Source organism: Alexandromys fortis, unplaced genomic scaffold (genome assembly GCF_014885135.2).
Source record: "Alexandromys fortis isolate MF-2015 unplaced genomic scaffold, M_Fortis_MF-2015_v1.1 scaffold_6, whole genome shotgun sequence".
NCBI lineage: Eukaryota > Metazoa > Chordata > Mammalia > Rodentia > Cricetidae > Alexandromys > Alexandromys fortis.
The window spans coordinates 19,559,481-19,573,826 of NW_026067902.1; the positions used below are offsets into that span (position 1 = coordinate 19,559,481).

The window sequence follows — 14,346 nt, forward strand, 5'->3', positions numbered from 1 at the left end:
CTCTCAGCAGCGGGGCGTGCCCAGCGCGTGCCTTCTCTCTTCTGTACTCCACCCCCACTACCTCCTGGCTCCTGCCAGCGCCTGGACTAGTGGTCCGAAAGGGAGGTGGGGGGCGTGGCTCTCGAAATGGTGGGGGTGCGTCCTCAGCTGTATGGTAATGAAGTTCTGGCCTCTCCCTCAGAGCCTACCTCACCTGGGTCGCGCCTGGGCTCCTTCCCCTATTCTGGCCACCACCGGTGTCCCCCTAGCTCCGCTGGAGTAGGGAGGAACTTTCCTAACTCCGGAGTTTCCTCGGGCCACTAGAGAGGCTAGGTGAGAGAGGCTGAGGTCAAGCAGGCCGAGTTCTCTCTGCATAGGGCAGGATGTAGGGTGGAACTGGAGGCGCACAAAGTTGTTTGAGTTTCGGGCGGCTTCACCCACGTCGCACGCGCGCCTCTCCCGGGTGGCCTCTGAACGCAAACCGTGCAGCTGCAGCTGCTTTCCCAGAACCCGTCCTGCTCCCCGGAGGCCGCAGCTCGGGAAGGGCTGGCTTCTCCCAGTCTCGGGGGTGCTAGAGAACTCTCTCTCGGCTACACTGAGGGCGGTGGGGGCACTGTGGCTTCATCTGTCAGCCCGCCCGCGTGGTGATGGCTGGCTGTCGTCGGACGATAAGATCGAGGTGGGGCGGGGGGGAGGCGCGGGGACGCGGCTCCAGCTCCAGGGAGGCCATGGTAGGGGAAGAGGAGCCCAACAGCTGTCAATGACGAACATGGTCTGATTTTTTGACTTGGGTGGTGTTAATGGAGGTTGGGGGGGTGAGGAAAACATGAGGTTCTGAGCGTGGGGTGGGGGTGGAGTGAGGTGAGGAGACAGGCTCCGGGGTCCCCCACGCACGGCCACCCCTCCCAGCCACCATCTGGCGCGAGCGGGTTGGCGTGGGGAACCGAGGTGGGGCGGGGGCCGGCAGATGGGCCCAGGCTGCACTAGCGAGTTAATGTAGGTTATGGGCAAGCCGAGTCCCAGGCCCGAGGGAGGGGGAGCTCAGAGCGTACCTCCCGGCGGTCCTGGCAAGTGAAATTTCAAATCCTCTCTCTCTACGCATCTTCTGTGTATCCCTAAACCTTCTTAGGGTGTCAGAGGGTGCTCCGGCTCTCTCCTTGGAGCTGGCACGCAGCCCCACTAGGTCTCATTCCCAAATCCTAGGCTGGGAGTTCATTGACACGTGCTCTCTCTCTGGCGCTGGCACTTGCCTAACTCCCAAGGGAGACATCGGCTTCCACCCAGGCTATCTATTACTCTTGGAAGTGTTCTACCCCCTCATACATATTAATGTGCCAAAATATTTTGCAAATAGTCAAAGACCAAATAAAAGTTAGGATCATCGTTTTCCTCAGAAATGGACAATGTAAGCCATCCACCTAGAAAACTTGTAACCCAGAAAGTAAAGTGTTACATTTTCCTCTTCATCAGAACACCTATTGACAATATTCCTGAGGTTTCTTTTTATTTTTTTTCTTTTGATTTTTCGAGACGGGGTTTCTCAGTGTAGCCTTGGATATCCAGGCTGGCCTCAAACTCACAGAGATCTGCCTGCCTCTGCCTCCTGAGTGCTGGGATTAAAGGCCAGCGCCACCACCACCCGACTTACTGAGGTTTTTTTTTTCTTTCTAGCCAGGGTACCACTCTTATCCCTGGGTCCCTGCTAGAGTCCCCATCAGCTGGGATCAATCTTTACCCACATTGCTAGGTATGAATGTGTAGGGAATGTTTCTCTAGATCACACAACTGGAGCCCTTCTCTCCCATTCCCTAATTATGAGCGAAAGAACCGTCCTGGTTATTCAAAGGTATGCAAGGTTGTGAGGGTATCCATTGGCGACCCGGAGGACAGCAGGTCACTGTCAACCTGCTCTAGTCAGGGCTAGCTGACTCTGACCCTGATGTAGACACTCCATAGGTCCCTTAGCCAGACCGACCAGGGTCCCCATAAACTGCAGCCCTTTCTTGGGTCCACAGCTCCTTTAACTCCATGGCATCCTCAACGTTTCCCAACTCCTTTCTCCCTAGAAGTTTTCTGTTTTTCCTATTCCCTCCTCTTGGCCACCGTGCACGCCACTTCTCAGTTTCTCCAGTTATGCAGAAACAACCCCTGAAACTGAAAAAAAAAAAAAAATAGCTAAAGTTTTCTTTCAGCTGTGTCTCCAAACCGGCCGCAGGTTATTGGGGTGAGGTTTCGGGCCTCCTTCCCCTGCCTGTGAGCGCTCTCTAGGGTCACCAGCTCAGCTCAGAGACCTCCAGCGCGGTGTTAGCTCTCCTCTTAGCCGCTGCCCTTCCCAAGGGACAGCGGTCTGGACCCGGCACACTGCACCAGAGTAGATGCGAGGTGGGGTCTGGGCTACTGCACCCGCAGGACAGGTTGGGGGCGGGGAAGCAGGCCTGTCTGGGGCGGAGCACTTAAGCCTTGAGAGACCCTGCTGCGGTCGCTGCGGAGAAGGGGCCACGTGCTGGGAGCCGCGGCCGGGGAGCTGCACAGAAGGCGGGGAGATTTGCAAACTGTTGCTGCCACATGGCTGCTTCATTCGAACCATTCACATTGAAATGAGGCCGGCGCGTGCCTCATCTGCCGCAGGGCGCTGCCACGCGTCAGGCTGGCCTGCCGCGTGCCAACTGGGGCAGTGGGGCTGGCAGAGCCTGCCAGCCGTGGGGGCACAGCTCGGGCCCTGAGGCCAGGAGGGGATAGGGAAGGGAATTGAACTATTCTAGCCACTCAGGCGCCGCAGTTTCTCGGACCTTGGCCCTGCATTTAGGAGTGAACCGACAGAAAGGCCCAGGACGAACGGTTTCAGAGGGGGGCCAGGATCGATGCCGCCGCTCCCCGCAGATGCGCCCGGGCAGCGCTGCTCTCCATCTGCCGCTGCTCGCACCTGCCGGTCAATAAATCGATTTTACAATTTAATGCAGCAGCTTCCCGCCCGCCTCGGACAGATGCCGCCGCAGAAGCACCTCCGCCCTCTCCCCTCCCCTCGAGGGGTGCCAGCGGTTTGGATCTGGATTCCCGCTCAGCAGGCAGCACCCCGCAGCGCGGCGCACTTTTCCCTACTCCTCCGTAGAGAAACTGCGAAACTGCGTACTTCGAGTTTTCGCCCAGGGTCAGAGTGGATTCCCAGGAGAATAGGCCTGAGGCTAAGGGAGGAGAGAGGAAGATGATGATTTAGCGTTGGCCTCGAGGACTGGCTGGGGGGACTTCAAGGAAAGAAACAGGATGTAGGAACTGATGATAAAACCGGAGGGCTAGGGAGAAAAGGGGGGCATGGTATTCTAAAGTCATGCGGGGTTCTGGTTTGAAGAGGACCGAGCAAGGCCGAGAACTGAAGTGGCCTGGGGTCTGGTGCATGAAGATGACCGAGACCTGGCCGTGTGTCCTGGGCTTGAAACTTAAGCACGACTCTACACCTGCTTTCTTCGACGTGATAATAGTGACCTGGGAAGTAAAGGGCTGCATTCGACTACGCATTTGCAAGACTCGAACGATCATTTAGTTCCTCTCCTTCCCTCTAGGCAGGCGAGGACAACCAGAGGGCCCCCTGGGGGCAGGGCACAAAAGAGTTTCGGAGGTAGAGGAAGAGAAAAGACAGGGACACAGTCCTCAGGAAAGACGCAGGAGGGTGGAGGTGGGGGGGGGGAGACAAGTGTGAGAACTCTAGCATGGGGGCCTTTTGTAGGGTTACTGTGGTAAAGGCCCTGACTGAACGACCTGTGTCTACGCTTTGGCCTTCCAGAGAAAGCCTTAGCACAGAGGTGGCCCTCCTGCTGAGGTGGTATTTCAGAGCCAAGGCCTGCAGGAAGGAAGAGGCATCCCTGAATGGATCTGATCACTGAGGGTGCTGGCCTCTCAGAGAACACACCTCCTGGGTCCACTGTCCACTGGCTGATTGCTCTTGCTTGAGGACCCAACATATGCCAAATAAAGGATACCCAAGTGGGCAGGATCACTGGGCATGGTGGAGTACTGCTTGGGCTTCTCGGAAGACCAGGAAGGCCTCCCATCTCCTCTTCCGTGGTCCCAGGCACCTAGGGCCTGGAGCAATTTCATACTGTCTCCTTGGCCTTGCTTCCCACAGCACTCAAGCGGATGGGGCCTGGGAAGGGATGAGTGTTCTTTCTCAATAAGAGCACCTAGGGCTTGCAGAGACAGTAGGCTTCTTTTTCATTGCTCATGGTGAGTGAGAAGTTTTCCTCAGGCCTGTTGGGCACTTAAAAAGACAGGAGGGTGGTGGTGGACCTTTAGTCCCAGCGCTCAGCAGGCAGAGGCAATCAGATCTCTGAGTTGAGGCCAGCCTGGCCTATAGATAAAGTTCCAGGACAACCAGGAACAGACAATAGAGAAACCCTGCTTCAAAACACCAAAAGAAAAAAAAAAAAAAGACAGAGGGAGAGAGAAGGCAGAGCAGGGCATAGACTTGGCAGCTGCAGAACTGAGATAAGCCTGTGGCCAGGGCCAACTTGATGTGACCGCACAGCTGCCTCAGCTGCATTTGCCAAACCCAGGAGATGCCTGGAAAGCTAGGGCCAGGAACCACACAGCGGGTATTTCCAGCTAGAGAGGAGGTTGGCGCTAAGGCAGCCTCCATGGCAACTTGCCCGGAGCCCTGGTTTCCCCTTCCCTAGTTCCTTCCTGTCCACGCTCTGCCAGGGGGCAGGAAGGCACAAGGGAGGGGAGGGAAAGCTCCCCTACCTGGCAGAGAGACCCCAGGCTTCACAGCAAGAGTGGGACACACTGTGATCCCAGGACTTGGAGGCAGAAGGAGGATCAGGACTTCAAGGCCATCCTTAATAATATAGTTAGTTACATTGTCGTCTGGAGGACCCTGGTTTGGTTGCCAGCGCCCGTTTCAGGCAGCTCACAACCAGATCTGGGATATCTGACTCCCTCTTCTAACTTCCTGAGGTATCACACCCTCTCACAGACACACCTGGAAATTAAGAATACAATCTGGAGTCAGGCAGATCTCTCTGAGTTTGAGGCCAGCTTGTTCTATGCACATAACAAGTTCCAGACCATCCAGGGTTATAAAATAAGACCCTGCCTTTAAAAAAAAAATCTTTAAAAATCTCAAACCAAAAGCACAGGTCAGGCTGGGGGCCTCCTGATACGTGTTCCTCGGTGTTCAAGATGTCATTGCATAGAAAGACAACTTGACCTGAAGAATGTGGCGGTGGCAGGGTGGGGGCATTCGTGCTCTTGGCCTGGTTTACTCATCCTGAGGTCAGTCTTTCCCTAAGAAGCTGCTTCATCTGCTCATTCTCCACACCCTCGCCAGGCTGACCTTGGCCTCACCAGGCTGACCTCCAACCTCGCCAGGCTGACCTCCACCCTCTCCAGGCTGACCTCCACCCTCACCAGGCTGACCTCTACCCTCAAAAGGCTGACCTCCACCCTCACAAGGCTGACCTCCACCCTCTCCAGGCTGACCTCCACCCTCACCAGGCTGACCTCTACCCTCACAAGGCTGACCTCCAACCTCACCAGGCTGACCTCTAACCTCGCCAGGTTGACCTCAAAACTTGCTAGGCTGACCTCCACTCTCGCCAGACTGACCTATAACCTCGCCAGGCTGACCTCCACCCTTGCCAGCCTGACCCCCAACCTCTCCAGACTGACCTCCAACCTCACCAGGCTGACCTCCACCCTTGCCAGGCTGACCTCCAACCTCACCAGGCTGACCTATAACCTCACCAGGCTGACCTCTAACCTTGCCTGGCTGACCTCCACCCTCGCCAGGCTGACCTCTAACCTCACCAGGATAACCTCCACCCTCGCCAAGCTGACCTCCACCCTCGCCAGGCTAACCTATAACCTCGCCAGGCTGACCTCCACCCTTGCCAGGCTGACCTCTAACCTTGCAGGCTGACTGACCTCTCTGATCCTCTCCGCAGGCCTACTTTTCCCTGTGATCTTTCCCAGGGCAAAGGTGTTCAAGTCTCCTCTTAGCCCTCGATGCTTCAAGCTTCCCTCAGCTTGCAGGCCCATCCTTGCCTGGCCCCTGGGAGTCCCTGGGTACTTTTGTGTCCGAAAGCTTCTCCCACGAACCCACAACTCATCTCTCAGAAGCAACTCTGCCCTCTCATTTCCCGACATGATCTCTGATCTCTGATCTCAGCTGCCACCTAGGACAAGCAAGAGGTGGGGGATGGGACCACACCCCTGGCTTTGTCTACCAGCAGGAACCTAGGAGTGGGGGCTTACTTACTCAGCCCCAGTGCCCAGTCTCCTGGAAGGAAGGGTTAGGCCTGCACCAGGAAGTAGGTTGCACATTTCTTACATAGAGAGAAAGAGACTGGGGACAGGTGCCAACTCTGAACAGCTGCTTGAGCCAGCAGGTCACTGTTCCCTGGAGAAAGGAGAGAGCTGACTGCCATGGTCAAGTAGGTGATGGGTCTAAAGCAGAGGAGAGTGGTCAGCTCTCTCTTACTCCCAGCACAGGCAGAATAAGAGGAAATGGACTTCAATGGTAGCAGGAAGGATTTAGGTTAGACATATGGGAGGACTTCCTGTGACAGTGTCTATACTATGTATCCACTAATCCAGGTTGAACTCTACCCTGGAGTTAATGAGAATTGCATACTGATGTTTGCTAATGAATAACTTGACCTGCATGTGGTTAACAGTGAACCTCCAGCCCAGTGTCTACGAAAGTGTCCAGACAGGCCTAGAGGCAATAGGGACTGGGCTTCCTCTTAGCCCCAAGGAGTTAGGGCTGCTGAGTGCCTTCCTGCAGCTTGTAGGTATAGAAAGTTAAGGTCTGGGTACTCACAGGGAACTCCTGAGCCATGGTGAAAAGTCAGGGTCACCAATGCCAGGGTCTGGGTTCAGTGCAGCTCAGCAAGGAAGAAGCCTCAACACTTTTGTGCCCGCTCATCCTTTTCCAGGATCTCTCTGAGGTCACAGGAACACCCCCATGGTGGGAGTCTTCTCGGCATCCTTGCCCAACTTCCTCTCTTCCCTTCCGGTCCTCGATACCCCCACTCAGCACTGGTTAGAAGCTATGGGAAGCTGAGACAAATCTGTCAACGGTGCTACTGTGAGCTTGGGCGTGTAGTTCAGTGGGAAGGCATGTACTGGGTATGCACGAAGACCTGGGTTCAATCCACAGTAACACACACACACACACACAGCATGGTACTACAGGTTCATGTTCATTGTCCTGAGGCCTCACTGAGTTCCTATGCGTGTGTATACATGCAGGCATGAATGAAACATACATGCACAAAGATTGGGTACAGAGTGCTGGAGAGATGGCTCAGCACTCAGGAGCACTGGCTGCTCTTCCAGAGGACCCTGGTCCAGTTCCCAGCCCCCACATAGCAGCTCACAACTGTAACTCCAGTTCCAGGGGATCTGGCATCTTTACACAGACATACATGCAGGCAAAAACACCAATGCACATAAAATAAGAATGAATAAATTATTTTTTTAAAGGAAAGATTGGGTACCAGTGCCACCTCATAGTGGAGGAGATCTCCCATGTGAGGCCACAAAGGAATAAGTGATTTGACTCTTTGCCCATGGGGTGTCGAGACAAGATGGAGGCACAGGAAAAGGAGTGTGGGGGTTGGAGGGATGGATCATCAGGTAAAGTTGTACAAGCAGAGAGACCCGAGTTTGGATTCCCAGAAGCCACATAAAAGCCAAGTGCAGTAGTGTATGTGTCCGTCATCACTGTTCTCCTACAGGAAGATGGAGACAGAAGGAAGGATCTAGAACAATGAGAGATGTGTCTTAAAAAAATAAGACAAAAGGGAAGGCTAATACCTAAGGTTGTCCTATAACCCTACACGAATACTGTGTGTGCATATGTGTGCGTGTGCATGTACATACACACATAACTAATTGACATATATATAATACATATCTATCTATATATCTATCTATATATCTATATATATTTATATATATTTGGCTTTTTGAGACAGGGTTTCCCTGTAGCTTTGGTGCCCATCCCGGAACTAGCTCTTGTAGACCAGGCTGGCTTCAAACTCCCAGAGATCCGCCTGCCTCTGCCTCCCGAGTGCTGGGATTAAAGGCGTGCACCACCACCGCCCGGCTTGATTGATATATTTTAAGGAAAAAGAAGTCAGGTGGTGTTGCACGCCTTTAATCCCCACACTAGGGAAGCAGAGGCTGGCAGATCTCCCTGAGTTTCAGGACAGTCTGGTCTACAGAGTGAGTTCCAGAACACCAAAGGCCACACAGAGAAATCTTGTCTCAGAAACAAAAGAGGAAAAATAAAAGAAAAAAAAAAACATGATAGCTAGTCTGTGGAACAATGGCTGGGAGAAGGTTCATGGAGGCAGGATTATCAAAAAATCAAACAAACAAAAAACCAGATCTTTGTTGTATTTGTTTATTTGACTTATGTGTTTGTACATGCATGTTAGTATATTGCACATGTGTGCAGGTGCCTGTAGTGGCCAGAAAAGGATGTCAGATGCCCTGGAACTGGAGCTACAAGTGGTTGTGAGCCCCTGGTCTGGATGCTAGGGACCTAGCTCTGTTCTTCTGGAAGAGGGCAGCAAGCGCTCTTAACCTCAGAGCCATCTTTGCAGCCCAAGAAAGGTACTTGGAAAGAAGGAAGGAGAACATTCCTGAGGGGCAAGGAGAGGCCCAGTAAAAGGGAGGAAATGAGTAGGTGCTGCTGGCAGGGTAGGGGACAGAGTCTTGACTTGTAAGGTTGAATGTGAATTTATTGGCCAGAGTGTAGAAACTCACCAGGCAGATGAATGCAGCCTCAACTGTGGGCTCTTGAGCAGAGGCAGATGTACAGCCACCGCAGGGTAGTGATGGACAAAGAAGTGCAGCAAGTGTCGAGTGGGGAGGTGCAGAGAGGACAGAGGCACAAAACCTTCCTGCATTTGAGGCTGGGGACCAAATCAAATGGACCAAAATGCCCAGGTCTACTCCTGAGATGACAGCTTCCATGGGTGGACGGCTGGGTGATCTAGAAAGCCCAGGTATTGTTGTAGCCTCTTAACCCTAAAGACACGCTCCGCATTTCCATCAGTCTCTGTAAACCTCACCTAGCTGGCCCAGCGTCTGTAGAATGGAGGCATACTCTCGTGGCTAGTACCCCACTTCCTTCTATTTCCCTCAAAGGCTGCCCTGCTTGACCAGTGAGGCCTGGACAACAGAGGAGACAGGGTTTAATCAAACCTGGAATCCAGGGAGAATGACCTGAGGCCATATGTCTGAAAAGTTCTCCACAGAAGCTCAAGGTAAGGTGAGCTCTGGAGGGCACTTAGACCAGTTGTGTGCTGTTTAAAGGCTTGAATACCCTCTGTGCAGAACCTCCAGGGCTGGTCAAGACCGTCCTGGTCTCTTTCGAAGATTTGGCCATAGAAAGCATATTTGCCTGTTGATCTGCAAGTTCTACTGAGAACAGTGTGGGCTGCTGGTTGGGGAGATCTGTTTGGGCCGGACCTCCACGAGGGCCAGAGGAAGCATCTGCCAGCCTCTTGGGTCCAGGGTCTCTCTCCCGGGTTCCAAGGACCCGCCTGCTGTACTGGTTAGCACCAGGTAGGACAGGGTAGTTTAAGTATGTGGGAAGTGCTGGTCAGTTCCCAGCATGGGGGTGGGGCAGTCAGAGGGAGGCCAGCCCTTCTTAGCCTCACTGGGGAGGCCAGGCTCAGGTCAGCTTGTCACATTGGCCAACCCTCCCAAGGCTGAGATCATCGCCCTCCAGCCTCCATGGCAGCCTCCACCCCCAGCTGAGCTCACTACCATGGCCTACTGGGGGACATTGTTGTCTCTCCGGCCCCTCCCCAGGCTCAATGAGCTGTTTGTTGGCATGTCCGGTGAGGGTAAAGGAGGGCGGGCATGGGGCGCCCATACACAATGGGGATTCCGTCCATTCTGAGGTGGCTGCGGGAACCAGGCCGGCTTTGTCCCGGGGACCCTCATTCCCACCATTTAGGAGCCGGAACTTCAGGCGGAAGGCCCTGTAGTATAAGAACAACAATGTCGTCACCCTGTCTGTAGGGGAGGGTGCTGCAGGCCAGGCCTCCTAGAGACCTGCAGCCTGGACATTTACAGCCCAAGTGGCACTTAGCATAGGTCCTGGGGCCGAGGCTGTGCCTCCGATCTGAGGGAGATTCAAGCAGACAGATGGTGCTCCCTCACCTGCCTACCAGCCCAGCTGCAGCCTGTGGCATGTGAATGGGCTCCCAGACATCCCCAGCGCTCAGATCCTTAGGGGTTAGCCAAGGAGAACCCCAAAGTGCAAAGCGATTGCATGCATTCTGCAGGCCTTGCTGGTGTGGTATATACGGGTTGGCACAGGGGTAGCCTGATCTACAGTCCGCCCTTCAGAAGCGGCTCAGGTTTCTCAGACAACAAGTGTTTATTTTCCAGTGGGAGGAGGGGGAGCACGACAGGACGTCACAGCATTTCCCTCCTGCCTGCTGCTACAGTGGTTCTCACAGTCTGGGCACCGGTGACATCACCAGCCTTTCCTCCACAGCTCTGGCCTTCTTGCCTCGCTCACCCCACCCTGAGCCCTGGCTGAACCCCAAGGTTCTTAGGCTCCTGTTTCCGGTGAGGGCACTTCGGGGTGAGCACTGCTGGGGGTTAGAGGAGCCTTGAACTGAACAGGTTCCCCCTCAGCTCATTGCCCAGACTGAGCCCAGAGACAGCCCCTCTAGGTTCGCTCTTGTCAGACTGCGCAGTCCCACCCAGGGCAAACTCCCAGTGTGATGCTGGCCCTTTAAGGGTCTTGGGAAGCCAGAACAACAGGAAATCCAAACGGCCTCATTAGGCAGCTCCAAGCTCAGCACAGTAATTAGTGCCCTGAAAACAAAACAAGGAAAAGCAGGTGGTGGAGTGCCCCCATCTCTGCTGCCCCTGGCGCAGCCTGTTTAGTACCCAGAGCTAGGCAGCTGGGACTGGCCCCCTCCCTTCTCGGCCCCCCTCTCCAAGCTTCTGAGGCCTGTTCCCCACTGCCCAGGCCAAGGGTCAGCGCTGAAGCTTCAGGAGAAGAAGCAGGCTGAAGCGCCTTGGCCAGTGATGTACCCCTGGGGATAGGCACTGGGGCTTCCCCTTGCCCACAACCAGGCGGCCAGTTGTCCACAGTGTCTTTCACCTGTTTGGAAAATACTGGTGGAACTAGGGGCTGTGTCTGCCCCTTCCAGAGGGAACAGGAGACCCAAGGAGGTCTCTTCAGGGGGAACACGAAAACTTCTCTGAGGTCCAACCCCTCAGGCTGCCTTCCAGGTGAACAAGACCACTTGAGGAGGGGGTGTGGCAACCTACAGGCCCTCACTTAGAAGCCCCTTAGGTGCTAAATGCTTGGGCAGGAGCCAAAGAGGACCTTAGTTGCTTCTTTTTGGCTGGCTTCAGGTGACACCTCATTCTGTCTTTCCTCTCCTGCCTTTGCTGTAAGAGGGTGCTCAAGCTCGCCCGAACCTGAGATATAAAGACAGTGACCAAATATGGGTGGAGCGATTGCAGCTTCCCACCTACCACGCTTGTGATGGGGCTTCCTTCTGTCCGGCAAGGCCTTTGAGAGCAGGGTGGGTGGCTTTCTGAATATATAGTCCTCACGGGCTTTAACAGGTGACTGACGGGCACGTAATTATAAACAATAAAAGTGAGTTGGGGCCTTCGGAGGTTCGGCTCAGAAGACCACTTGTTACTCTTGCGGAGGACTTGGGTTCAGTTCCCAGCACCCAGGTAGAGGCTCATAATTCCTCCATAACTCGAGGTCCAGGGAACCCAAAGCCCTCTTCTGTCCTTACAAGCACCAGACACACATGTGGTACAAGTACATACATATATACACGTGCCTCAGATAAGATAAAATAAATAGTATATTTTCTAAATGAGCCAGAAATCACATCTGACGCCGAGGAGTTCATGAGAGCCCAGAATTGGGCACAGCCGCATGTCACAGACGGTATCAGCACTGTGTCAGGGTCCCTGATGCTCAGGGAGGTCCCAGCCTTTACGCTTTGTGCAGAACCAGGACTGGAGGTACTGGGGCAAAGGAGACCTCGGTCCTCCTGAGAACAAAGCTGGTATGACCCTGAGCATGGGAGGGTGGGGGGGGAGCAGCTCCGGGGCTGGGCTGGGCTGGGTTGGAGGCCCCAGGGGGCCAAAGCAGAGCAGGTTGAGTGAGGATGGTGGCCCAGTCTGTGACCACTGAATGGGACTGTAATTAAACTGAGGGTGGGTTTCTGGTCACACTCCTGTCGGTTGAGAACAAAGGCCCCAGGCTTCATTGCCCAGGGGGAAGGAGAGGCAGAGGGAGGGGCTGCAGTAACCCAGAACCTGCTATAGGGCTGGGCAGCTGGTCTCCAGCTGGGGGCAGAGCCTTCTGCCGACACCTCCAGAGATCACCAGCCTAGGTGGCCACTTCTGAGGGGCTCCCACCTGGGTCCGTGGGTCCGGTTCTGATGGTGGCGGTGGGAAGAAGACAGAGAGTGACCAGAGGGTGACAGGAGCATAGGACAAGAATCCTCGGTCTTGGCCACACACAGGGGTCATTGGGTCCTGCAGATCCTGAGAGACCTGGTCTGAGATGAGGCTTAGGAGGTGGTTGTTTCTAAAGGCTCCCCCGCTGGTGTAACAGGGGTGGGGGATGCTCCCCCAAAGCCTATGATGTTCAGAAGTCACACCCATCCACTGAGCCCAGGGGCCAGTGCCCCAGAGGACAACATGGGCAATGAGTCTCCCAACCCAGGAACAAAGGACAAGGCATTCGCAAGGGTCCAACTCTTTTGGTCCCCGTGGAAAATTACCCAGGGAAGTGGCTGTGGGCAAGGAGGGAGTGCTTATGGGGGTTCCAGCGGCTTCAGTCAGGTGGTCACTTAGAAGGGACTCTTCTACCTTACTCACAGTCCCTTAGGGCCTGTTGACAGCCCCTGAGAAAGCAGGCTGAGTAGAGAGGGAAGAGGGGTGGCCGAGAGCACCTGAGCAAAGGGGTTGGCGTCCTAAGTGGGGACGTGACCCTGTCCTGAATCATTTCCCGGATGTAGCTCAACAGCCCAGACTTCAAGGTTTTGGGGGGTGGAAATCTTTTTTCCAAGTTCCTCGATCTGTCATCCCCCTCCCCCGCCGGCCGGATAGGACTGGACCAGTGTCCTTAGGGCTCCCACTCAGCCTTCCAACTTAGCCCTTCTCCACGGAGCTCTCCCTGGACATTGTTTTCCGCCTCAGGAAGTCTCTCATGCCCTGCGCTGGATTTTGTTTTCCTTGTTATCGGGACAACTAATATTTTTTCCTGTGCAGGGGGGGAGGGGGAGATTTTCCCATGCAGATTGCAGCTGTCAGGGAGGGGGAGGGAGCTAGAAGTTGAGGCTGCCTTCACTCTCCCTCAGCCTCCCTCCCACATCTGTGCTTTTGAATGAAGAAGGAAGTGGACACAGGCTAGCTGGACACAGGGGCAACTCTGACTTAGCTGGGCATTGGGAAAACTCCACGCCCCCGCCTTAGCTCTTTTTTAGAAGTATTGCCCATAGCTAAGCTACATGTTCGAAGACAGAGAGGGTCCTGAGGTGGTCTTCTCCCTAGAGTGAAAGGAGGGTAGTCCTCCCCCTCCCTGGACACCTGGGGTGGACTCCCATGAGTCCCATGTGCCTTGGGAACTGTGTCTTCCTGGTCAGAATTCTGAACCACCAAGGCACCTTGTGGCTGAATGTGAGAGGAGCCAGCACACACAGGAATCTCAGCTCTGCTAGCCAGTGTGGCTTTGGGCAATTCAAGGCACCTTGCTATGTTTTAGGCTGTGCCACTCCAGTGTGGCCATATTGAATTCCTGCCTCACTTACCCAGACGGTCACGTTGTGAGGACACAGAGGAAAACGATCTGATTCCGTGTCAGGAGATTGTCCTGACTAGACATGGGCTGGTGGATGGTTCAAGTTTGTAATTCCAGAGCTCAGGACTCTAAGGCAGGAATCTGTGCTACATACTGAGTTCGAGGTCAACCTAGGTCACATAGGGAGACCCCACCCCAACCCCAACACACACACACACACACACACACACGGGGAGGGGGTGCATGGGGGTGAGGACAAAGTTGCTAATGGCAAGCGTCTCAATTTTCTGTGGCCTTCAGGAAGGCCCCACAGATAGGAGACCAGAAAGCAGAAGTAGAAGCCACCAACACACGGGTTCTGTGTGGTTGTTCTTCCTTGATAAACTCCCACTTTCTTTGAGACAGGGCTTCATGTATTCCAAGCTGGAGTCAAACTCATTTTGTAGCCAAGCCTAAGTATGAATCTCCGATCCAGTTTACCGAGTGCTGGGGACCTAACCCAGGGCTTTGTGTATGCCAGGCAAGCTGTCTGCCAACTGAGCTACACCCCTAAATTA

At 54.5% G+C, this 14,346-nt stretch overlaps 1 protein-coding gene across 1 annotated transcript in view; it reads left to right on the forward strand.

The window, feature by feature from the left end:
- Positions 1-14,346, forward strand: part of Ppp1r14d (protein phosphatase 1 regulatory inhibitor subunit 14D) — a 295,305-nt gene that overhangs the window by 184,344 nt on the left and 96,615 nt on the right. The gene's annotated exons all lie outside the window — the stretch shown is intronic.